The following is a 24,451-nucleotide window of genomic DNA, read 5'->3' as shown; positions in this document are numbered from 1 at the left end:
CTTTCATAAATGAAAAAAGATGTGACTGCATAAAAAATATGAATTACAATGCCAACAGGAAAAGTTAATTATAAATCGAAAGAACCGACTGTGAAGCCTGAGTGTATAGTGGAGTACATATAATAAAAACATAGGTGCAGTGGCATAGTCATTTTCTCTGAAACATGTGCCAGAATAGGAATCAAGTGGCATAAAAAGGTCATTTTATTGATTTGTTCCTGCTGAATACCCATGTCATCCACCAACAAAAAAATGGCAAGAAGCAACGCTTGGGAGATTTTTAAATACATGTCCAGGAACAGTTGATCGAAGAGCACAAGACTGAACCATGGCAGAATTAGAAGGCCCCATTGCCAGCTAGGCTTACCGAACGTCATTTTTCGGGTAAAATACCGTCAACAACAAAAAAAAACCAATGCAATTCAACTAGACGACGCTGTGCGTTTTAATTTAAATATATACAAAAAAAATGTAAGGAAACGAGATATTTATGTAAATAATGCAACATTGCTCTATGTTTCGAGCCTTGATTTGAAATTTTCCATATAGAAGAAATTTTTCTGTCTAATATTTTTCGAAGATTTTGTTTGCGCCAATATCATTGTAAAACTACCACCAAACATTTCAATCATTCATGTCAAAAGGCATATTACAAATTATTCAGTTACAATTCCACCGCCGCCACGTCAACATAGGTTATTTCCTTGACTACATCCCTGCGTCCAATTTTCTCCACAAAAATTATTGCCAAATTTCTTTAATGTAAATATTCATCATTGTCGATGTTGTCTATGTGAAAGTGAAACAATTTGTGGTACCCCTAATTCTAGTGCTATATATTTTTCTTTTTATGTAGGATTTCTTTATTTTACTTGAATATATAATTCTTAGCCCTTGGTAGTATAAACTCTGTATATAGAGGCCAGGCTGCCAAGTAAATTGATTTAGTAACATACTGAATATTACACAAAATTCAAGCCTGTAAATACGGCTGTCCTTAGGGGCTTTCCAACAGTTGATTTATAAACCAAATTAAATATTTTGAGTTTTAATAATTCATAATCTAAACAATTTTGTAACCTTTCCACACAACCCCGCACAAAATAAACAGCTATAATGTAAATGCAAGAAAATATTATATTTATGTTATGTACCTCAAATTTGGGGTCATTGGAAGATCTGGATAAATTTCGGAACTCCAACTGGATAGTGGTAACCTCAGATGTGGAACTGTCAGGTGACCATATTGGAGAGTGAGCCCGCCTAGTTCACACCAGAATATGGAATTTCTGAAGATGTTTCAAAAGCTGGTAACAACCTTTCGCCCAAATCAATCTAGATGGGAATAAGTGAATGTAAAATGAAATTAATGTTGTACATAGTATTCAATTCTTATCATGAAATGAAATGAAGAAAAGAGGAATATCAGAAATATTATAAGTCTCAAAAACAGGATTGCGTTTATTTGTTTACTGTCTTGGCGGACTCATGTACCTCCTTAGCATAATGAAAGCGAACTGATAGCTGTAATTCACAAATACCGGAATGGTACTATTCTATGCGTATTTTTAATATATCCGTAATATTATGGTCAACAGAAACTGCTATAAATGTTTTGGTATCTAATATTTGTTGTAAAAAAAAGTTTGTCAACTGACGAATGTGCGCATCAAATCAATGCATTTTTCTAATTTGAAAATGCAATGGAAAAAGAAACCAAACAGTATTCTTAATCCAACGAAAACAAATAAGTATAAATGAAAAAGTGTGCACAATTTTTTCGAATCGCCCAAAATATACCAGTTTGTAGTTTCTAAACATACCTTCGAAATAAACACAAGAAAATTGCACATTGGGTTGAAGAATCTGTTGCGGCTGAAGTTCCGAATCTTCGGGATGTTGTGCAATGGCATTCTCATGATTATCGGCTACTATGTGAACATCAGCGGAATTGACATCGTTCAACAGTTTCAATGTTTGGTATATCCTAAAATATTAACACAAAAAAATGTATATTAACATTCAGGCCATTCGTTCATATAAATATTCAAAAAAGACGAGACTGAAACTTCAGTATCTAGTTAATGTATTTCAATGGAGGCTCGCTGACGGTAAGACTGGGATCTCTGTTTTATATCGAAAGCGTTTTGAAAATTACCTATTATGTATCATCATAAACTTTGTCTCTCCCAAAAATCTCAAAACTAGGTTTCTGCTGAAGTTGACTTTTATATGAAGGATGACGCTATGTAAAATATGAATCCAATGTCTTACAAATAATTAATAATCGTGTCTTACCTTTCTATGAAACACCTCCATACTTGTTATTGATCTCTCCGATGGTACAAAGTAAATGACTGTTAGCCGGCTCGCACATCACAACTCGCCTCGTGTGCCTGACCGCCATAAATCAAAACTTCCGAGAACGGGCGGCCAGTGTTGCATGACACAACCTCTCACATCTATCTAGCGACAGTCACGCGTAGCCTTCGAAACGTATGGATATTTCAATGCGGTGATCGGCGAGCCGGTATAGGAATGACCAATTCGTAGGTGTTTCTTTGTGACTTCGACCCTCCGACTCGAAGCCCGAGAAGGATGCAACATGTCGAATGCAACAGCCAGATGTTTTTTTTCAGACGAAACAGTTGCATTCGATCAATCTGCGAAGCTCCATTTGCCAACACATGTTATGTTGTTTCGTTAAATAATGATGACGTCACATCGACGTATTCGACGCGTTTTTAAGCAAGACGAGTTCCAATGTGCGGGCCATCTTATAATTATATAAATTAAGCTCCATTGCAATCTTGACAGCTGGTTCTCCACCACTGAAACAATAAAAAGAAGAACATTAACAACATTAAGATATATTGCGATTATAGTATACACCAGTCATGGCCCCCACATCTTTAAGTGGGCCCCTAGGACAGGATGTTTGGCGGGTCCCCCCTACCTATCACCAAGGTTAAGGGCAGTGTGAAGTTCTAGATCAGTATTCCCTGAATGGTATTTCGTGTATTTTAGCGATTTTACCTTGAATTATTGAATTGTCAGCACTCTTCATATTATGAACCACTGGTCACGACTCCCACTTGTGGTAGCCAAGTAACATTTGACTCTTCGATATTGGATAAATAGCCATTTTTATTATTCAGCAAACAATAAAAAAATACTACAGCAAATTGTATTTGTACTACTACATATTTTAAAATGTTAATATTCATTAAGTAATGCAGTTTTTTTTAATATAACAAATTTCTGATGTGTTTATCTTACAACTGGTCGACCCGCCACGCCGGGCCCTTGTGGGGGCCATGACACCAGTGACACAATATACTGTGCGAAAACATCTTCTTGGCTACGCCTCTAGGCGCTGTTGTTTACGAAATGGGAGGAGCTTGTTAGTTTATAATGGAAGTGCGGTTAAAAATGAACAGAGCATGTTAGTTCATAGTTTTAACACGTAGCCAAGAAGATGTTTTCGCACTATAGTTATATTCAAGTTGACTGTCTTTCCCGTATTTAGAATTTAAAGTCCATACATAATATCAAAAACGGACACTTGACACCCACATCCGCGAAGGCAGTGGACGTGTGTACATTAACCAATTGCTGAGCTAGAATCTAGTTCAAATATCATGGCTGCTGGCCCGCGGGAGTGTGAGAACAAACATCATTCTAAAATAGAGGTTTTTTTTCCAAAATTTACAAATACGTATGACTGTCAAAGTTTAGTGTACACTATTTGTGGCGGATCCTAACAGCCTACCTCCACCCTTCGCCACTGAAATTGACAACTCAGCAGGAATAACCACTTATATCCATAGAAAATATATATTTTGCATTAGAAATAGTAATAATCACATGGGATTTCAAGGAAATGAACGCAGAAAGATGGCACACTGCTTGTAGAAATAGGTCAAATGCCTATAGAGGTAAGAATGAGTACTGTCAACTTCCATATTGAAAAAAATAAGAACTGGAAATACTATTTTATATTTAAGTGCCAGGAGACACAAGTAGATTAGGTAATAGGAAAAAAAAATCATATCTGATTATGTATTAGATTACATACTTAGTATATGTAACATACTCATGTCCTAAGTATATTATTTACCTCCATCTGGATGGATTTCATTAGGAAATAACAAATGCTATATAATATGTAATGCTGAATTATGGAATACTCAATATATATAATTTATACATTATATATTTCTTTATGATGAAGTACACTGATAATTAGTGAATGGGTACAATTTGAAAATATTTTTTATTAATTGATTCAAAAATGTTTTGATTCCATGGCTGATTTAACATTCAAAATGTTGGCAATGGCTTCATTTTGGAATTCGATAAATTACTCTTGTACTTCTTTGGAATGTAATCTGAATTTGCAATAATAATGAATTCCGAGTGGCAACTGGCATATTGAACACAACACAATCCTGGTTCAACAATATCACAATTATGAGAAAATCAATTGTATAGGTACATTCAAAACGCAAAACCTTAAGGCTAAGGCCATATATCGTCTCTGTTCTGGCAGAACACACTAACTGGAGAATACTAGTTTTGAGTAATTTGACTTTGAAGTTGTTAAAATGTTTGAAATAATGGTCTATCATGTGAGTTTATTAAGTAATCGTAAAAAGGATGACTTTAAAATAAAGACTGTTTATTTATTAAGAAGGTTTCCAGACGGTAAAGTTTGAAATAAGGAACATTTTGGTACAAACTCAATATGTCATTTTTTCGAATTAGTGTTTTCTGCCAGAACAGTGACGATATGCAGGTGCCTTGCTTGGTGGCTACGTGGTAGGTGACATATCCTAGTGATCGAACGCGCACTATTCTATCGCAATGGCCACACTGCATGCTTCGCGCCACCCTACGTGATTATGAGTCACCTCATGGGTCTCCCGGCGAACAAACGTGTTGGCTATTTTTATTGTGTCACATAGTGATTTTGCCATTATCTATGGATTTTGCAAGATGGCTGATGTTTCTTCACTATGAGAAATGTCAAACATCGTATATTTTGAGGTTATGAATAATGACGCATGGGATGAATGCATCCAACAAGTTCGAATTTGAGATTTTCGAAATTTTAAAGTTACATTCTCTGTGAGAAGTAGCTTTCTGGTTAGTTTTGAGAGTGACATATCGTTGTTGACTTGAGCGCTTCCAAATGTCAAATGAATTTGTACCTAAGCACGTAGCCTGCAATGTGGCAGTAGTGTTTTCAGTAGACAAGCATAGCATCTAGCTCAGGACTAGCGAAGCACCTGCCTATGTGGCCGAAGCCTTAAGGTATTTGTGGGGTCACATATATCTAGCATTCGAAAAGGCCAAATTACATTTGCAGATTTTCATGCCAATCGTCTGTCATGGTCCTCCTGCGGCGGATACCCCGATCATGAAAGGTCACTTCGGATCATTCACTCGAGTCATGGGTAAAAAGAATGGTTCCTAATTTTCGCTCACGGCTCAATCGAAGGTGATTGGGTTGATGATTACTGACAACACACGGTAATTGTTGGCCTAACCATCGCTGATCTCTGATTGACCCGTAGGCGAACATATTAAATATTCTATTTTAGCCATGACTCCAGTTAACGGTGTAGAGTGACATTTCTTAATTGGGAGTGATCGGCCATTGCAACCGTTGTTTGCATCCAACGTTTGAGATTAAGGTCATTTTAGACAATTAGTTTAGTTGTCTGTTCAGTCTTCGTTTCTGGGTAAATGCAAACACTGGAACAGCGCATCTATTTTATACACAAGACTGCTTTCAGCCGGTACAACAGCTATATAGGGTAGGAAAGTATCGAAGTATTAGCACTTATTACAATATGTAGTTGTAATTGTTACAATAAGTGCCATGCTTTAACAGCACCTCTCTTCGCTATGCTAAATTTCAGAGCGAGATATTCAGTATTGACTATTAAACGGCTAACTTAGTGTAACTGTTACAATAAGTGCCAATACTTTGATACTTTCCTACCCTAGATAGCTGCCGTAGTGGGCCGAAAGCAGTCTTGTGTATAGAATAGATGCCCAGGCAACTGAAACTAGAACGGAGACGTGGGAGGATGGGTTTACCAAGTTATTGTATCAGCATTTAGAGTTGCCAGTTACTTATACGGACGTGTAAATGACTTGGTGATGAGAATTTATTGAGATTTGTCCTGACTATTTATGCTTATGGATAAAGAGTGATGAAATTAATCCGAGCCTTCAGGCATGACCGTACTATTTAGTCAGTACGACGACTAGCTATATTGTCGTACTTTTCTTATCTCGATTGAAATATTATAAATATATAGGTATAAGTACAACTCAACTGTAATTTCATAACTGAACTGACCAAATCTGCAACGGCGACTGAACGAACTGAATTGATGTCTAAAGGACCTTCATCAATATCTACGACAAAATGATTGGACGATGCGAGCGGTTGACAATAGATGAAAAGATGGCTACCTAAAACCAACCACGACATTGCTGAAAAGGTGGATGAAATTACGCACAATGCATCGAATGTAATCATAGTTCAAATATTACTATTTTCCCATAAAACAACGCGAAAGTATGAAGTAAAAACATAGCTTACCCTTAACAGCTTCGGCGACTAGAAAACTCATCGCTATGGAGGGGCAGGAACAATGAGACATCTGCCTTATTCCGACCACCGTACATATTCAGTTATACTTCAAATCATTAGTCCAGCAATGAATGCAGATTAAATAGAAGACGAATGGATGCACTTTATTATAAACAGCACTGACTATAAGACGTGCGAGCTTGTTGCTTGATCCTTGTTCCTACTTTCAAGAGCGATATGAGTTATGACAATTATTATGACATACATGATGCGGAGGGAATCACGACGCCATGAGGGAATGGAAATAATGAAATGGCGGCTGGCGCCAATTATTGCCGGGTGGGCGTATATATTATCTATGGTAGCGTCCAATTCCAATTCCAAAACAGGCTTCATAGATAAAGCAGGATAAGGCAACAACAATAGACAATAATCAACGCAAATTATAAAGAAAGGTGGAAAATGATTGTTTTTGATAAATTTTACGTTCTATTTTTAGATTTTTACAGATTCAAATAAAATATAATAATTGCTAATTCTCAAATTTTCTAATTTAATTTATCAATAAAACAATCACACGTTTTACGATCCGAAAGATTTCACATCAGTAAATCAGTTAGAACTATTCCTCAACTAAAATAAAACTCAACTAAGTAAAATATCAAGAATTTTTGAAATTCAAGTATTCCACGAACCTTCATGCTTCGTCAAAAAAAGTAAAAAGCAAGACGTAGGTATATATTTGAATCAATCCGCAACCGAATGAAAGCTTTTCAAAGCTGGTCCGCTGCTAAGTACCTACCTATATTGAATAATCGGCGTTTGCTGGCTAGCGAAACAGCTGTTGGCCATTGGTTGCCTGCAGTGGCGCACCCAGGATTTAATATTGGGGGGGGCCAAGAAGGAGAATGTAAATTTGTCTCATAGGTTCTTTTTCTTCTTCTCGTTTATCGGTCTTTTGTCTATTACCTACACCATGGTCCCCACATCCTGCAATGGGCACTCAGGCTAGGATTGGCAGACCCCCTACCTACCGCTAAGATTAAAGGCAGTGTGACACACTACATTAACGTAAAATTGTGTTTTAGTTCAAATTAAGGGTACTTATACAGTGAATTATTGGCGGTTTTTTAATACATCTACTTTAATAATGGAGCTGTCGAGTATCGACACATAACAATCAAAAAATATATTGCACAATTATATAAGTAATTGAAAATGTTCATGATCATGAAGTATATTAGCGCTGCGACACGCCGGGCCCCCCACAGTTCGGGCCCCCAGGCTAGAGCCCTGTAAGCCCTCCCCAGCCATGACCTACACCACTCCGGAATTCAGGTGGACACCGAGAATTTTTTGACAGTTCCATTAAGGATTGGGTTTCTAAAAAACCTGACATTAGTGTTGTGTTAGAAATTAAAATCTAAGAAATTTTTCTATAAGGGGTGCTGGAGAATTACAAATCATTTTTGCCGTGTTTTTATTTGTCTAAGCCCAAAGGTATAGTTTATTGGCTTTCAATTTCAATGTTTAAAATCATTCTGATAATTTTCATTTTTGGGGGGTGCCAGGGCCCCTTGGCCCACCCCCTGGGTGCGCCACTGGTTGCCTGGCTCAATTGTATCATTTTATTTATTACAGCGATGATCATTTTTACATATTACGTAGGTATTATGACAATTATTCTAGCAGAGCCAGCTGGCTCTCGCCAGTCTGTCTCTCTTGCAGACAGCTTGGCGTCCTAATGACATGGTGTTGGATTTTAATAAAACGGTGAAGCACATAATATGCATAGACGGCGCCATAGTTTTCCCTTCGGGATGAATTTTCATTCACCTCAGACAGTTTGACATTTCGCTGATTTGTGAGTTTTACGATTTGAAAGTCGTCACTGCCAATATAAATTTGAGGTCATATGCGTAATTTAATCTGGAGTCTGGCCTTCAGAATGTCGTCTGATACCACCTCAGGCTGCTAGTCCTAGCAGAACAGCTAGCAATCTTCGATTGCTACCACTGATATTTTGATACAAGATACAATATCGTTAAATCACGTGCATTTAAATATGATAAATAATACATATCAATCATTCGAATATAAACAGGGCTTAAAATGGACCGGATCGAACCGGAGCGCCGTTCCGGTTCGTTAAATCGGTAAAGTTATCACTCCGTCACTTGGAAAAATAATTTCAGCGTCTGAGCTGGACAGCCCATATAACAAAAAATCTAAAACACTTATTTCTATAACATAAATAAAATTTGATACTTAACTATGTCAATATTTTCAGAAAATGAGTCGAGCGCTCCGGTTCATAAATTTTTCTATTTCGAGCGCTGAATATAAAGCAATATAATAGTAATATATCAGTTGCGAAGGGTGACTTTTGGAAAGAGGTCGGCTGGGGGAGTAACCACGCTTGTCAGATATATTTACTGGAAATAAGAAGATAATCCAATATTACTACTCATGAATAGGTACACTAAATCGATGAAATTTCAAAAGCTCATTGGTTTGTTATAATTAGTTTATAAATAAGCAATTAGTATGAATTATGTATTTTCCTAAACATTTATAAACGTAACATACGCTCAAAGTATAATATTACCTACCTAGCATCTTTGAAAATGTACCATAACAATTTATAATTTAACCTGTAAAACTAGACATTTTAAATACTTCTATATTTTAAAACACAGACTTAAGTAGGTATAATATCAGATCTCTAAATTGTCATATGAGTGAACTAACCGATAAATAAAAATCTTGAGAAAATAAATGTAAAAAAACGAAAAAAATCACGTCAAAATAACAACAATATGATTGAATCGCATAGAAATTATTTTTTTAATTATCTTAATAATTGTTTTGAATAAATGTGCTCTAGCGTATTTAGGCGCTAACTAAACAACTTGTAGATTTGTATGCGGGACGCCAGACATCTTGAAATTAATTATGAGAATGAAACTTCTGTGTGTTTTATTTTTTTAAACTTTCGAGAGATGGCATAGATGGTACTTATTGAAATATGGGAAAAGATAGTAAAATTATTATGAAAATAATTATACGATAGATGTCGTCAGGCATATTGAATATATTATTATTTGTGATTATATAAATACGTCAATATGAAATTAAAATTTATTTTTCTTAAGAAGTAGGCTTTAAATAATCGCCTAGTATGGAGTCTTCGCCACTGTAATCTCTATATATATAAAAATCTCATGTCACGATGTTTGTGGTCGAACTCCTCCGAAATGGCTCGACCGATTTTTATGAATTTTTTTATGTATATTTGTTAGGTATGAGAATAGGTCAACAAGTATATTTCATACCGCTAGGTGATTAGGGTATCTCTATCCAGAAAAAATTTCTTTTATTTTTTTGACAATTTTTTTTTTGTATTTTTTTTATTATTTGGCATAAAAAAATACCTATAACCTCAAATTTTCATTTTCCTACCCCCATCCTCCCATTTTTTAATCGCGATTTTATTATTTTTGTATGAAGAAATTTAACCGTCGTTCGTATTTCAAACAGAACGAAATTATTTATGTTGTTGAATGACAGATGGCACTACGTCCGAGAAGAATTCAAGAGAAGCGTCGCGTCACTTTGACATTTCATTCGGCAAATCACAACGCAGTGCGTGCAAAATTTTGTACGATTCATTTTAATTTTATGTGCGTGTATTACAGTGCACAATGCCAGCAAGACGCAAGGGGGGCCATTTGGGCCGTCGAACGAATAAAGCAACAAACATGCGAAATAGTAGAGTAGAAAGAACAGACGAACAAATCCAACAAGATAACAAAAACGTGCGTGTAAGCATGTTGCAATTGCGTGCATCTCAATCACAAGAGGCACGAGCTGAACGAAATCAACAACGACAATTGGAACGGAGCCAAGCGCGCCGGTTCGTAGTTAACACACGCAGAGCAAATGACCGACAACGCCAACAAGTACATCGAACATTTACATCCGCTTCGTTCCTTCGTCTCGCATTCGAGTACGAGCCAGATATTGAATATTCCTCTCATCCGAAAGTGCTGATTGGTGCTATGGACAAAGAATGTCCCCATTGTCATGCGCTCAAATTCAAACATGAGTCAGCTGGGATGTGTTGCGCATCAGGAAAAGTGCAACTACCAGAAATTGAGATACCACCAGAACCATTGAAAAGCTTGCTCATTGGCAAGGTTCCAGATTCAAACCTGTTCCTGAAGTCCATTCGCACATTCAATTCAAGCTTCCAAATGACTTCATCCGGAGCAACAGAAATAGTTCACAATACTGCGGCAAATGGTCAACAATTCCATTCTACGTTCAAAATCAAAGGTCAAGTATACCACAAAGTAGGCTCATTGCTGCTAATACCAAACGAACCACATCAATCATGTGGATGCACGTTGCGGCTACAATAGCCTCAATTCGCCTAATGCCAGGCGCATCGTCGGCGAACTGGACGCCCTGTTGAATGAGCACAATGAATTATTGAAATTCTTCAAAGCACACATGCACGAATTGCAAAGTGACAATCACGCTATTGTCATCAATCCTGATAAAACACCAGCTGGAGAGCACGTACGTCGATTCAATGCGACGTTGTTGACGACATTGCTGGAATCATGGTTGGCGACCGCACATCGACGCGAGAAATCGTGATTCGAAGAAGAAACAATAATCTGGAGTTCATCGCTGACACACACCGTTCATACGACGCTCTCCAATATCCGCTAATTTATTGTATTTTAAATTATTTATAATTAAAGGGACAAGACGGATATTGCATAAACATTAAACAACGAGATCCTGTCACAGGTAATTCATTCATTATGAACATCATTACTCATTTTGAATTGAGAAAATGAATGGTTGATGTTTTTTTGTTTTTATCGGCGGTCATCGTCTACAGTGCTCTATTCCTCTTTCTGTCATAGATCCCATCCCCACACACTTACGATACATTCGTAACTTTTTATTTAACAACCAAAATATTCACTAGAAATAATTTATATGGCAGAACAACGTTTGCCTGGTCAGCTAGTATTATATAAGTATGTGATTATCATAAAATAAATAGCAATCCAATATAGCGTGAATATTAATCTCCCGCGGGTCCTATTTAGATAATAGAAGGCGGCTAGCAGTGTAAAAAAGAAATTTAAACATTAGGTATTTTGTTTCATTGTATATTATTAATAAACGCTTGCAGCCTAGAATAATATTTTAAAAATCAAATTTCGAATAAAATTTAACCATTGCCCGGTGCGGGACACTCAGTGACGTCCCGTGGGGGTAGGCAGATTGAGCGTCGCTTGGGGGCGGCAGTTACTCGAAGGGCGGCAAATCGAGGAGAATCAATAAATATAGGTATATAGGAATAGGTACCTAAACTTAGTAATAACGGAAATATCTTTCCATTAAAAAATTCAGCTCACTGGTTGGAAACAAAATGTACGTATTAATTAGCATAAACGGTTTAACAGGACTGTATTTTTTTCGTCGGGTTCGCGACGTCTAGTTTACTTCCGTTGTCTTTGGACATCACTCCAAGATGGCCAACAATGACACGCGCAGATTTGCGAATTATATTTGAATTATAGGTAGGTACATACTTAGGTAGATACCTAATTAATTTATCCAAATATTTTTGCCAATCATCCGCGAGTTTTGAAAGTTGTCAGGTGTATTTTTATTGAATGTATTTAAACGTGGACTCGCAATATTGTCTATTGAAGTAGAGATGACATTTAAATTAAATTTTGTGGTATATATTTTGTTAATAATGTATTTCTTAGATATTGAAGTCATGAAAGGATAAAAAAAAATGCTGTATAATGGGGTGGCATTTTGACGCTGCCTAGGGGCGGCATTTTGTCTAGAGACGTCACTGGGGATACTCATATCGAAACAAAATTATTGATACATAGTGAAGCAATGCAATATCTGAGAGAAATACACAAATTCTGATAAGAATGGGAATTCGTAAGATACAAAGATGTGGAATCAACTTAGAGAGACCTTCATCAAGCAGTGGATTGATACAGATTGATGACGATATAAATGGGTACCTAGGTACCTATATATATATATATATATATATGCAGGGCTTTTTTTTTAAAAAAAAAGGTGCCGGAACTCACTTCATGTCAAGCTTTTTACTAAATAAAATTATATTCAAATGTCACTTAAATGAAATTTAAAGGAGCTATGCCACGAAGCGAACAAAAAAAGGTTGATTTTTACGATAATTTTTTATTTTAGTCAAAACAAAGCTACAGAAACAATAAAATACATACATTATATTTGAAATATATTGTACAAATAAGACTAAATAAGACTAACTTTAAAATATAATTGTAAATATATATGTAATGTATTTATTTATGAACTTGAATAAAAGTTTAGAGTGATTTCCAAAGTTTTTTCCAATTCTCGTCTGATACATCATCTCGATTCCTTTTCTTAGTGTTAGAGTCTAAGGCCGAATGTCTTCCTTTAAGTAACCACCTATCAACATATTTTGAAGGATCGAAAAGTGTCAAGGGTGGTCCCACGAGTTTGATGAACAAGAGTGCCGAAACTGTTTTAGTGTTTAACGAAGCTCTTGTTGGGGTAATAATAAGATTCATTTGCGAAAACCCCCGTTCACATTCACTTGAAGAAATGGGAATAGAATTCAGAGCATATACCAAACGCAAAAGTTTTTCAGAATATGTCTTTTCGAGAATGTATTCGCGAAATCCACGAATCATTTCTCGTTCATCTAGTTGTAGCCTGATCGAAATGTTTCTAATTTCCATCTCTCCAAATGTCAACCGATTATCAATGTCTTCAGGCCAATATTTTTGGTCAAGTACGCGAGCCCAAAGTGCAAACTCAACATCTTTATTATCTAGCAGCCTTTTTTCAATTGACGTTTTCAACGTGGAATAAAATATTTTCGGATCAATAGGAGGATCATTTTTAGAAACTTTTTCGTGAAGTAAAACTCCACGAAAATGCAGATTGCTTATAGCAGCTGCAGCACATTTATAATAGGGTCCAAAATTCTGTTTTCTTTCTTCAAAAACTTGAACGAGTTCATTTATTTTTCGATTTGCAATGTAAAGGTTCACATTGCGATTTTGTAGGTCCAAACTAAGTTCCGACAATTCTTGGAGAGCGTCGCACATCAATGCTAGATCCAATAACAATGCTGTTGATGTTATTTTGTTCTTTAAGCCACTGTAAGTACACTTGTCATTTTTATCTCTTGTAGGGTCATTCATCGCTTCTTCAAAATGACGCACAAGGGATTCATAATTATTCCACACAGCCGAAACTGAACGAAAACTAGATGCCACCCATCGGGTACTTAAAACTCTTCCGATTTTCAGTACCTCAACGCCTAGTGATTCTGCACATAAATGCAACTCTCTATTATTTTTCGGCGACGCGTGGTATAAAACATAAAGTTTATCAATAAATGATTTGAATCTATTGATCCCTGAAATTTTTTTTACAACATCACTTACTGATAATTCTAATCTGTGATTAGTACAATGCCAAACTATAATTGAAGGAAATTTTTCTGTCAGCAATTTTTTCACTCCATTTTTAGAACCTAACATCACAGCAGCGCCGTCGCATGCAACCGAAACTAAATATTTTTTTAAATATTCTTCTGTCATCCCATATAAATCAAGAGATTGGAGTAATGATTCAAATATTCCTTTTGCCGTTACGTCTTTAAGTTCAATCAAATCCAAAAACAAATTAATTGGTGAATTCATTCCAACACTTTCGACACAGCATCGAACATACACAATGAGGGTGGTTTTTTGGCTTATGGTGGTAGACTCATCAATTATCAAAGAAATTATATTTTTCGATTGAACAATTTCTTTGAAAACATTTTTTCGCATTTCATCACATATATGATTTACAATGTTAACACATGCGTTAGTGGAATGGAGAATATGACCCATTTCGATCCCATTTAGTTCTTGGAGATTAATTTCACTTTCAAACATATTGAATGATTGATTTTCCTTAGCTACTTTATATGCAGTTCGAAAAATGTTTGCTGTTATTACTTTTTCGCGAGATAACGATTTTAAAAAAGTATTTTCAATCTGCTTTTTTTTGGCTTCAGAAATGATTTTTAACGCTGCTTTGTGTGCAATAGATCCTCTGTGATCGAAATTTTTTTTTCGAAGTGACCCCAATTGTAGCTTCCTCTCTTTCCCAGAATACGTGATTTCATTATTGGCCCATTCTTTGGATATTTTCATTCCCATTGTCGTTTCAGTTCCAAGAGTTCGAACGTTTCTGCAAATTGTGCAGCCAAGTTTCATTTTGTGTACGTTCAACCATTCGTTTTTTGAGCAAAAATCGTTTTTTTGATCTAATGACCAGCAGTCTGGCCAATCGTTTTGAGTTCGACCTTGATCCCCGAGATCAGCTAGAGATGATTCAGGAACATCTACATGTACCGATATTTCCATATCTTCTGTCATCGTTTCTGTTTTGAGCTTTTTATTTGCGGAATCGGCGCCGCTGCCGGTGGTTGAGAAGTAACAGGAAATTTTTTTCATATTTAAACTTGGGGTTGCACTAAATAATATATAAAATAGTTGCACAACACGTAATCGTAACACAAACTGACTAAACAAACGTAAATAACAATATACGCAGATGCTGCCATGCGATAAACGTCAAACTGTCAAAATCATAATACGCAGCATACGTATGAAGCTAGTTACATACGCATGTTTGCTATTTAAACTATACGGTTACTTCACTAACACTAACACGCCAACATTCAAAATGGCTTCCACCTGTACCTTATTTTATCATTTTAACGAATTATTATTGTAATTACTTAAGCGCAAATATTTTTTCGTTTAATTGATTTTGAAATAAAACCGTGAAAAAAGGTGCCGGAACGCCGTTCCACCGCGTTAAATGGAAAAAAAGCCCTGTATATATGTGTATTTTCTATTGTGTGTGCGGATCATCAACGCATCTTTGCAGGGTTGGTGTCATCCAGTGCGGTAAATATACACCTCCCCCCCCACGAACACCCACATTCAATTTCTTTTTTAATGACATAGTTTAAAATTTAAGTCAAAGTTCGACGAATTCGAACGCATAATAGGTATTTGGGAATATCTGTGTATTTAGATATGTGATTATGATATTATGAATATCTTGTACAGAAAATGTAGAATCTTTTATTTTTATAGCCAATAATAGTATATTATCGATTAACACTTTGACTTAATCGCAACAGATTTTTTGCGCTCAGCGATCTCAATCCTATTCTTTCGTTATTCAGGTGTTTCCGTCATTATTTTCAAAAGTAGGTACACCTATTTTCATTTTTTTTTGAAATTTCGTAACGGCATCCCGGTGTACTTTTTGACTTAAATTTAAATGCTTTTAAGTTTAATATACAACCTCCATTCAATCCACTTCTTTCCAAACGTGAATTATCCTTGCAAATTTGCTGCGGAGCATATATGATGCGTTTGACACAATCATCTGTTTCCGAATAAACAATTAATATACCTATCACCAATTTTTACTTTTTGCGAATGCATTGATGGCATTTCTGTTTCGACGTTTTCAAAGTGCCATTCCAATTTAAATTTATCGCAGGATTTTTTCTTAACGGCCCACGTAGGTCAAAATGGAGGTTTAATGGTATTTTTAGAGCATAAGCCTGGACATTCCTTAAACGTTGTAGATAATCTATTTATATAAATTTGAAGCCTTATTATTTATATTTACTTAAAAACATTTGATGACTGCATAAAGTATTTTACCGTTTAAATAATACTGTAAGAACTGTGATGTTTTTAAAATAAGGACTACTATGAGACTGTACTGACAATGTTTCCAGCAAGTTGAAACATGTCAAAGACTAGAAAATGTAGAAGACCCGGCACATAGGTGGTCATTGCTAAACACTAAAATACGTATCTTTTTTCGTATATTTTGCATGCGATAGAGCGGGACGGAATATGGTGATCTCTTATTGAAACTTTCTTTTACAATATTTTTGTGTGAGGACTGTGCGGGGGATGATAACATGTGTGCGGACATATCTTGGTAGGTGAGGAGGAGGGAACATTGTATATAATATCAGTAATTTTGATAAATATAGCGATTCATATGACCAAAAGGATTAGAATCATGTTAGGATAACCTTCATCCAGCAGTAGATTGATCTAGGTTAGTGAAATAAATAAAAACATAATATCACTAATCATGGGCGCTGCCAAGATTTTGTGTAAGGTGGTGCATGTGAGAAAATTCGGTACTTCTTGTTAAAAACACTACAGCACGGGGAAAGCGACTTGCAGCGAGCCGCTGTAATTATATAGCGAATCATCCTAACACGCATGCGCTGTGATGTGGTCACGTGACAGCGTATGTAAGTAAACTAGGTACAGCTTTCGCGCTTGAACATTGAATTTGATTTGACGTTTGGTGTTCAATGATTACGATAGATGAAAATCTATTAAATTGATAATTTATCACTTTTATCGGTATCGTCCAGTACTTTTTTTTAGTTATAATGGAACAAATAAATTTTAAAGATGTACCTATCATGGAATTAGTCAACAATTAGTAGGTATCTTCTTTAATTCCCTTCATATAGTAACAAATGGATATGTATTGATAAGAATATTCTGTACTCTTATGATTTTGACTGTTGCAAGATTTACTTGTGCCCAATGATCAATCATTGATCACTTCTAAACTGACAGGTGTTATGGAGAAAAGGAAGTAGTCTACATTTACCTCAAACTGATTAAATGAGTTTTAGTTGATTTGTTTACACCATTACAGAGTGTCGCGTGAGAGCAGCTGGAACATCTTCTGACCTCTTTGAAATCACCTCAGGAGCAGCACTCGAAATGGAGAATTTTACGAACCGGAGCGCTCGGTAATTTTATGAAAATATTAACATAGTTATTTAATTTTATGTGTTTTATAAAAATAAGTGTGTGATTTTTTGTTATATTATGGCCATTCTAGCTCATATGGTAAAATTATTTTTTCCATGAGATAGAACGACAAGGTTGTCGATTTTACGACCCGGAACGGCGCTCCGGTGCGTTCCGGTCCATTTCGAGCCCTGTTCAGGAGTCAAACAAGGATGTGTACTCGCGCCCTTTCTTTTTATCATCATGATGGATTTCATAATGCGTAAGACGGTTCGCCCCGATAGTGGGATACGCCTACATTATGATGACACAACCGATCTATGCGAATTAAGACTGTGCGATTGGAGTAGGTATGCAGATGACGCAGTCGTGTTTGACTCGACGATCGAACGGTTGGGGGTAACCGTGAACAGGCTCGCCGCGAGCTTGAAACGTGTGGGTCTTCACCTGAATGCGGCTAAGACCAAAACCATGTGCAGTGCTGCATGCATCAGCGCCGAGACTCCTCTGCGGGTTTCCAGTCTGCCCGTCGAGCTGGTGTCCAGGTTCAAATACTTGGGTGCCACGGTTGCCGACGATGGTGGTATTTCTAGTGAGCTTGGAATCCTCATGGGTATGGTGGGGCCGCATTCAACCAACTTAGAGTCGTACGGAAGTCAAGGCTGTATTCTGTGAGGACCAAATGTCGTTTGTTTAACGCGTGCGTGCTACCTGTGCTCCTCTATGGCTGTGAGACATGGCATCTTACTAAGCTTCAAGAGTCTCGGCTTTTGAGCTTTGAGAATCGATGTCTCCGCCGAATCTTAGGGGTACATTGGTACAACCGCGTTTCAAACACCCGAGCTCCTGATCAGATACAGCAGCTTTCGGTGATTGAGGTTATCACGAAGAGATGATTTACGTGGCTGGGACACGTATTCCGGATGCCGCCAAAGAGTGCGACACTTCGTACCGTTGTGGCACATCCTCAAGGGTTCCATCGCCGTGGCCGGCCCTCCCTCAAGCTGCAACGGTGCTACAACCGGTGCTAGGGACCTACATGCTGCAGGTCTGACATGGCGAGAGGCGCAAGAGTTGGCGATGGACCGAGGGAAGTGGCGCGTACTTGTGCTTGCCTTATGCCCCGATGTTGGGACGTGACAGGGTGGAAGAAGAAGAAGATATTCAATTTTAGTCGATTCTTCCGACGCGGGTTTTGCCTTTCGGTATCTTCAGACCTAATCTATGCTGATTGATTTTCAGGTGTTTTTAATGTGTTTTTTTGAATAATAAAAATAGTTATTTATCCAATATGGCGAAGGGTCGCATGTTACTTGACAACACAAAAGGGGGTCGCAATCAGTGCTTTGTAATAATATGATGACGAGTGCCGAAGACTCAATAATTCAAGTGAATATATTATTATTTTAGTGAATTTGAATTTAAATAATAATGGATTTAAGTTTTTACTATTTCATTTGAGTCGTTTTTTGCGTCCCGGGTTTCGCCTTTCGACATCTTCAGGCTATGTATACACTCAACAAAAGTCAAATAAATACTGACAACGAATTCTATTAACTCAGCGCTCGAAATGGAAAATTTTACGAACCGGAGCGCTCGATAATTTTACAAAAATATCAACTATATTATACTATACTACATTAATTGTAAATGCGATTTATAAAAATAAGTGTGTTATTTTTTATTATATGAAATATCTAGCTCAGACGGTCAAATTAATATTTCCACGAGACGGAGCGATAATTTTGTGGATTTTATGAACCGGAACGGTGCTCCGGTGCGTTCCGGTCCATTTCGAGCCCTGATTAACTCTAACTTATATAACAAAAATTATGAATAGTTGAAGTTTGTAAAAAATTCCATACCTTATAAATAATAATACACTCGGTTAGCGTTCAATAAATCGTCAAAACCTAATAATAGATCATTAGTAATTATAAACAATAAAAATACTACAGTCAAGAGGTGTAAAATCGTCCATTCTGGGAACAATGATAACGTATAAATAGTACTTAATATAACTGAATTAGGTACCTATATTATGTTGACTTACCGATATACTTCACCAACTATAAAACCATAAACTAATATAATATTGGTACATGGTCCCCACATCCCGGGCTCCCAGGCCAGGATCTATGGCAGGCCCCCCTACCTATCGTTGGGTTGGAGGGCAGTAAGTTAGTCAATATGTAGACCACGAGTCCCGTTTGTGCTTCAATTTAATATTTAGGTTCCATATCTATAATAGAAGAAGGTTTTTTCAACATCTTTGTTGCTAAAATCGTAAGTGTACTGGTGAAAGGGATGAAACGGTTGCGGGGGTTGGGGGGGTTGTTTCGTTTTAATCGGAGGTCGGTTCGTTAGATATGCAAATGCGTCCATAGTGAGGCGCCCGCATACCTCTTCATGTTTACCAAGCAGAGACGTCCCGTGGGGGTAGGCAGATTTTAAGCGTCGCTTGGGGGCGGCAGTTACCCAAAGAGCGGCAAATCGGGAAAGCAATGACATCTCATACCTAATTTAAAATGTATCTAAACATGTTTGCCAGTCACACGCGACACTTCTCCGAACTTGATCTAGGCAGTGATATCAACGACAGAGGCGCAATGGGGAAGCGACGATGCTTTCGCGACCCCTTTTCGATGGAGCCTTTGCCTACTAGTCGCAAACAAAATTTGATTTCGGCAGTCAGCCGTCAACGTGAATTTTGGCAAATGACCAATGACATTATTAATGGACGACGCACTCAATAAAGTAGCTAGCAAGTAAATTCGCGCATTCGCATATATAGGTAGACGTCACGCAATTTCCATTATGCGATATCACGCATCGGGAATTTATAGCAATATGACCTTTACTGTAATGGCGTTAGAGCAGTGTTTCTAATATCAATGTTCATTTGAGCGAACCCGTTCGAACCGAACCATTCGGCAGACCCAACAAAAAGCATCAGGAATTTATAGCAATATCACCTTTATTGTAATGGCGTTAGAACAGATTATGCCGTTCGGCAGACCTGACAATAAAGTGGGTGTCATTTTTTTTCCAGATGATTCGTCCATATTAATGTCATTGCAAATGACGGATTAATCTCAACTATTTGCTCGAAATCACGATAATCTTCACCATGAGAGAGTTGATGGAATAGTTAACAATAATATACCTACGTGACAGTGGCGAAGGGTGGAGGTAGGCTGTTAAGATCCACCATAAATAGAGCACATAAAACTTTGTTAGTCATACATATTTGTTTTTATTGAACTAAGACTACAATTTACTGATAGTGTTGGTTAGTTTTTAAAAATCAATTAAACCCTGCCTAACCAAAGCATAATAGTTTTGGTATACTTTGGGCGATACGACAAAATTGTGCACACTTTTTCATTCATATTTATTTGTTATCGTTGGATTAAGAATACATATTACACATTTTGTTATCTTTTTTAAATTCGTAAGCCCTGCTTAAACCAAACTATAATATATACATAATATTATTCTAATTCTACCTATGTATAAAATATCCAAAGTGATGTATGATTTAATTCAGTGGTTTCCAAACTTTATGTTACTACGTCTCCCTTTTAAAAATCTAATCTTGGCGCCCCCCCTTTATTTCATTAAATAATATAGACACCTTATTAAATAGTCAACAATGTACTAATACAAAAATGAAAAAAAAAAATTATAAAAATAAATTTTACACCTACTTATAGGTATTATTATTATAGCCGCAGACTTCACGGGTGATTCGGAAGAGTTTCCTAGTGTCATTTTTGCTTGCTGCCTCCTCTGCCGCTTCAATTTGCCGGTTCATAAAATTGCGCTTGTCCAACCGCACGGTTCTGGTAGTCAGTCAGGCGGTCCTCGGTTCGGTCGGGGTCTGTCTCCTCGTCTCTCAGGGCTTTCAGCTTGGCTCGTTTTCCAATTTCAACCCACGTTTCGTCAGACTTCCACTTTGGCTGCTCACTCCTTCTGGTACCAAGGACGGTACGGGCCGACGACACAATCGCACTCTTTATGAGGCTCCTGTCTGCCTCAATGCGGTCGGATTCAGATTTGTGCCGCTCGTAGATACGATCTACACTATCTCGTACAGCAGTTTCGAAGTCGATCCGAATTCTGCGGCGTCAGAGCTTCTCAACGTCAATTCGTTCGCGCTTTGGAGGCCTCGCCGGCGACTGGGTTTTACTCTGATGTTTCCAATGAGTAACTCATGATCGCTATGGATATCGGCGCCTCTGTAAGTACGCACGTCGAGAAGTTCCTTTCGGTGCTTCAAGCTGTACAAGAAGTGGTCAATCTGCGTCCTAGTGCGTCCATCAGGAGACGTCCACGTATATTTGTGAATGTCTTTGTGTGGAAAAACAGTGCCTCCGATGGCAAGCTCGTTCAGAGTGGCGAATTCTACGAGCCGCTCACCATTATCGTTGGGGTCACCGAGGCCGTGTCGTCCCATCATCGTGGGGCCAAGCACCGGGTTTGCTCCTACTCTCGCATTATTATCCCCCATTACAATCACGCGGTCTCTTCGGGGAATGGCGGAGACTGCCGCGTGGAGAGAATCGTAGAAGACATCCTTTATCTGCGTGTCGGCATCCTCAGTGGGGCGTAGCACTGAAAGACGGAGGAAACAAGGAGCTACCAGGCGTCTTGAAGGAGGCACGTATCAGTTTCTCCGAGATTGGTTCCCATTTCACAAGGCAACGGGCCGCTCTTTTTGACATAAATACTGCCACTCCCTGGCGATGATATTGCTCCTGACCTGGGTAGACATAGAGTAACCCTCAATCAGCTTTCTCCCGGCTCCTTTCCAGCGCACTTTACTCAGCCCTAGGATGTCCACACCGTAGGTGTGCATGCTGCGTGTGGCAGTGGCGCACTCAGGATTTAATATGGGGGGGGGGGGCGCAAGGAGGAGAATGTAAATTAGTCCCATAGGCTTTTTTTCTTCTTCATATAATTATTGTCACAATACACGGCGGTATATTTGTGCAGTTTCTCCTAGTTTTTATTAAATTGGAGGCATAGTGGGGGTAACCGTTGAGCGTGTCATCAACGACTGGCGGATTGGAAGTGACTAACAGCGACCATGCTGGACATGTGGCGCCTAGTATGCTAAAACATTACTCAAATAATATCGGCTGTGCTACCCGCTTGGTCTAGCTCTAGAGAGCTACAATAATTATGTCGAATTCCACTGAAAAAAAAGTTCTTTTGATTTACACCACCACCGACTGTAGTGGGTGTAGCCGTTCTTTTCGCCGAATGTTTGTCGTCGATTTTTGGTTTTTTAATATTGAGGTTCCAAAATATTAATTGAAAATGGACAAAAAAGTATTATTGCATTTAACTTAGGTATACACAAACCTACTCAACACAGCACAGCCTAATTTCTCGTTTATCGGTCTTTTTGGGTCCCCTACCTATCGCTAAGATTAAAGGCAGTGTGAAACACTACATCAACGTTTTTCAAATTGTGTTTTAGTTCAAATTAAGGGTACTTATATAGTGACTTATTGGCGATTTTTAATACATCTACTTTAATAATGGAGCTGTCGAGTATCGACACATAATAATAAGACAATATATTGCACAATTTATAATAATTTAAAATGTTCATGGCCATGGAGTATAATAGCGCCGCAGGCGACTTTTGTTACTATCAAAGCTAATTTATGATGTGTGTTTATCTCACTTAAATTTCAATGTTTAAAATCATTCTGATAATTTTCATGTTTGGGGGGTGCCAGGGCCCCTTGTCCCCCCCTGGGTGCGCCACTGGCGTGTGGTGTGAAGGTTCTTTCCGAGGGTATGCAGGGTGCGAACATTATAATGTCCCAATGCGCATACTCGAGTTGTTAGTGAGGATTACTCTACCTGTTTCACTATCCATTTCCATGCAAGGTCGTCGGTTTACAGAGCCGGTTGTCGTCCGAGGCTACTGTGAAGGTGTTATATTAATCTGTTTCTTCTAATGAAGCAAGGTGATGAGCCCAGCGCTCCCGAGGCCTGAGCCACGAGGGCCCTGAAGGACGGCTCGACCGGGTTTTTCTGTCAGGGATTTCCTTCCCTTAGACAAAAGGTCAGTTTTATGGCGCCGGTCACGGCCAGTTTGGAAATCGCTGATTTAATTGCATAATTTTAGATATATTATAGATAGACGAGTATTTTTTGACTATTATTTATTATGGTTTGGTTTCGCAGAGTTTAATTGAAACACCATCTGTAAATTGTAGTCTTATTTTCTGAAAAAGTTTACTGTGCACAATTTATGGTTGATATTAAAAGCCTACCTCCACCCTTCGTCACTGCTACGTGGTTACAAAACATCACCCTTTTTCGAACAATTGTGTACTTACTTACTTTTACTAGAATTTTTACTCTTTCGATATTATCATTTCTCGACTATAAAGTTAGTAGGTAAAGAAGAAGAATCTGTTGATTGATATAGGTACCTAAAACAAAATGTATTTTATAAAAAAACTAAATTAATAGACCGCGATCACGATACCTGCGCATCTATTATATATATATATATATATAAGACTGATATCGGCCGCTATCGAAAGCTATCGAGGGTAGTTCTATATCAAAGTATCAGCACTTATTGTAACAATTACAATAAGTTAGTTGTAATTGTTACAATGAGTGCTATGTTTTAACAGCACCTGTCTTGGGTGTGCTAGGTTTTAGAGCGAGATAGACAGTTTTGACTGTTTAGACGGCTAACTTATTGTAACAATTTATAATAACTCGATACAAACATAATATGAAACACTACCCTCGATAGCTGCCGACAACAGTCTTGTGTATGGAAAAGATGTGCTGGAGTGGTAAATACATGTTATAAAATTTAGCTAAATTCTTTTCTTTGCGTTTATAATTACCTACATCT

At 37.5% G+C, this 24,451-nt stretch overlaps 2 long non-coding RNA genes across 2 annotated transcripts in view; one reads left to right on the top strand and one right to left on the bottom strand.

The window, feature by feature from the left end:
* Positions 1–6,973, bottom strand: part of LOC147079920 (uncharacterized) — a 32,875-nt gene extending 25,902 nt beyond the window's left edge. The window contains exons 1-4 of the long non-coding RNA XR_015070631.1: positions 6,620–6,973; positions 2,299–2,831; positions 1,824–1,987; positions 1,155–1,335 (exon numbers count right to left, since the gene is read on the bottom strand). This is a non-coding gene — a long non-coding RNA (uncharacterized LOC147079920). The remainder of the gene's footprint in view (positions 1–1,154; positions 1,336–1,823; positions 1,988–2,298; positions 2,832–6,619) is intronic.
* Positions 1–24,451, top strand: part of LOC147079918 (uncharacterized) — a 183,545-nt gene that overhangs the window by 5,211 nt on the left and 153,883 nt on the right. The window lies entirely within an intron of this gene.

The sequence above is a fragment of the Rhyacophila brunnea genome, unplaced genomic scaffold (assembly GCF_057557595.1).
Source record: "Rhyacophila brunnea isolate RB1 unplaced genomic scaffold, BYU_Rbru_1.0 scaffold_1, whole genome shotgun sequence".
Classification (NCBI taxonomy): Eukaryota; Metazoa; Arthropoda; class Insecta; order Trichoptera; family Rhyacophilidae; genus Rhyacophila; species Rhyacophila brunnea.
This window is presented reverse-complemented; position numbering and strand designations above follow the sequence as displayed.